This window comes from Stegostoma tigrinum, chromosome 38 (genome assembly GCF_030684315.1).
Source record: "Stegostoma tigrinum isolate sSteTig4 chromosome 38, sSteTig4.hap1, whole genome shotgun sequence".
NCBI classification, from domain to species: domain Eukaryota; kingdom Metazoa; phylum Chordata; class Chondrichthyes; order Orectolobiformes; family Stegostomatidae; genus Stegostoma; species Stegostoma tigrinum.
The window spans coordinates 6,050,104-6,052,764 of record NC_081391.1 but is presented as its reverse complement, the minus strand read 5'-3'; the positions used below and the strand labels follow the sequence as shown (position 1 = coordinate 6,052,764).

The 2,661-nt window shown below is 39.3% G+C and overlaps 1 protein-coding gene across 1 annotated transcript in view; it reads right to left on the bottom strand.

Annotated features, from left to right (window-relative positions):
- LOC125447134 (zinc finger CCCH domain-containing protein 7B-like) overlaps window positions 1-1,572 on the bottom strand; it is a 75,913-nt gene extending 74,341 nt beyond the window's left edge. The window contains exon 1 of the mRNA XM_048521276.2: window positions 1,385-1,572. The gene's annotated coding sequence lies outside the window, so the exon portion shown is untranslated. The remainder of the gene's footprint in view (window positions 1-1,384) is intronic.
- Window positions 1,573-2,661: the final 1,089 nt, after the last annotated feature.

The window sequence follows — 2,661 nt, the reverse complement described above, 5'->3', positions numbered from 1 at the left end:
ATGTGAATCAAGAACTCATTGTCTATAAGGGTGGTAGAAGCAGAAACTCTCCTAACATTGGCATTGCAACAGCATGTCTAAATTCTAGTTCAAAGTGTACAAGGTTGTGGACCAAATGTTGGAAAATGAGACTAGAATAGTTAAGTACATGTTCTTCACCAGTGTAGACCTGGTGAACCAAAGGATCTTTTTCTCTTCTGTAGACCTCTTTGGTTCTTAAGATGTGTTCTCACCTATGACCCATAAAATTCAAGAATAACCTCTTCACATTTATGTCAATTCCTCTCATAATAGAATTTAAATTTCATCAGCTGACATGGTAAGAGGATGAGATTTAGATCTGTGTCAGCAGAGCATGAATCTGGACTTCCGGGTTACTCCAGCAGCAGTGCCACAATGTCACTGTCCCCCATCACACTATATCAAGACAATTTGTTCTTGAGGTCACTGAATTAAGTGGGCTTGCATCTCTAACCCCATGAAAAATAAAAGGAGACCTGTAAAATTGGTCCAAAATAAAAAGAATCATTGTTCGCAGAAATATATCCTTTGGAACAAGTAGGTGAAAACGTTGGAGAAACTCAGGAGCTGGCAGTATCTGTGCAGAGAGTCAACATGTCGAGATGGACAGGACTCTTGAGTTTTTCTTGCTTTTCCAGCACCCACAGTATTTTTGGTTTCACATATTCTCTGGCCACCAGCACTTATTCAGTTCAAAATAGGTGCAGACCAAGAACCACCATGTAGTGACACACAATAAGTTTCCTTTTATTCTTTAGTAGGTTGTGATTGTCACTGCCAAGGCCTTGATCACAAACCCATATAATCCAGATAGAATTTACAAAAGGCAAAAAGGCAAGTCACCATCTTAAATAAGAACAAAAACAATTGAGACTCTGAAAGAACATTATTTGGGTCCAGTTGAGATGAAGGGAACAACTTTTTGTCACGAATGCTAATAAAACATCACTCCCAACTATTTTATATGAACGAGAACTTTGGGACAGGTTTCAATTCGGCTTTTCTCCCTCCAACGCCCGCACATACAAACAATTTTCACAGCCGAGGCCTGCTGCACAGCTCAGAGCCTCGGCCTTGGGTAAATCGTTCCCCGACCTCCCGACACGTTCCCGCGGCTAGGATGTAAGCGAGTCCCGGGGACCACGTGAAGCGGATCAAAAGAGGGAGAGAAAACCGAAACTGAAAACAGTAATCCCCAGACAAACGGACCTCCTCGGAATAATTTCTTACAGAAAAAAATGGCAACCCCCGAGTTTAGCTAAAAGATTTTTTTAAAAATTCACAACTATTTCCAATGGCAACCAACTTCAAATGATACCTTTCCTCACAAATATAAATTTCCTCGCTTACAATTTCAACTCACCCCCTGTTAAAATGAGTTCTTTCTTCAAATGCATCCAGAGTTCTCTTTTCCCTAAATTAAAATCATAAATTTCGGATCAATTCATGATATTTCAACGTTATAATTATTCAGCGCCTTTTATTGCCACCTTCCCCAACACGCTTCCTCCTTTACTGAATCAATCAGAAAAGAGCAATGCCTCTGAGGTCCTAATCTCCGCTTTCGTTTCACATGGTGCAGGTCTTTGTGAATATTCATTTCCTTCTAACACATGTTGACACCTAACTATGTTGTGTCAGTTCACATCTCCCAGCTCATTCTTTGCATCAGAACATGATTCAATCACCTTTTCCAATCCATTCAATCAAAAGGTTTTTCTTGTCAAGTAAATAATTCCTGTCTTCACTGTATTGTCAAATTAAGCAAAGTAAACCCGCATGCTGGAAAATGTGGAACACTGCAAGTTCCTACCGGCAGCCAAATGATGGATGGCCAGATCTTGTTTTTTGCGAGGTTGGCTGGGGGATAAGTATTTGATCAAGGAAATCATCCCCTGCTTGTCGATTTGATTAAGTGGTGCTGAAAAAAAGCTTAAGATGTTTGAATGAGATTTATCAGTTCAGGCATCAAATGTCGACCGAGAAAGACTTGTGACGTTTCAGGATGATAACTTTTCATCAAGATGGTTAATTACGTTTGCTCCAGGTGTTCATCGTCTAAGAATTCATCTTGACTGGCTTTATTCCTCAACTGATTTCATCAATAAAGATAACTAATCTGTTATTTCACCGAGCCTGCAGCTTTGGAGAGACGACAATTGAAAGAGCATGTATCTGAAAATGTCAACTCAATTTTACTCTCTGCAAGCACTGACCTGCTGAGTATTTTCAGCAATTTGTGTTTTTACTCCAGATTTCCAGTTTCTGCAATCTCGTGGAATCTTGTTGTTTGATGTAGTAATCTATATGGATATCTGCAAAGCAATTGCAACTATGTTTTAAAACTTAATTTATTAGACACAAGCTTGCTTTAGAGTGCCCAGTGGTCGTGAAATGTGCTATAATCAAGGCAAATATATATTTCTTAAAGTTTTAAAAGATCAGCTTTGGTTCTGAGCCACTTAATGGATTTGAAACCTACTCCAGGAACTTGAATATCAAATCTAAGCTGCCATTTTCATTACAACACTGTTGAAGATGCTGTCTTTCAGATGTGACATCAGATCGAGGTTCTTTCCACAAGTCCAGAAGACTTAGGACAGATATTTCCTTATCAATTGAGCCCCTGCTTCTATAAGT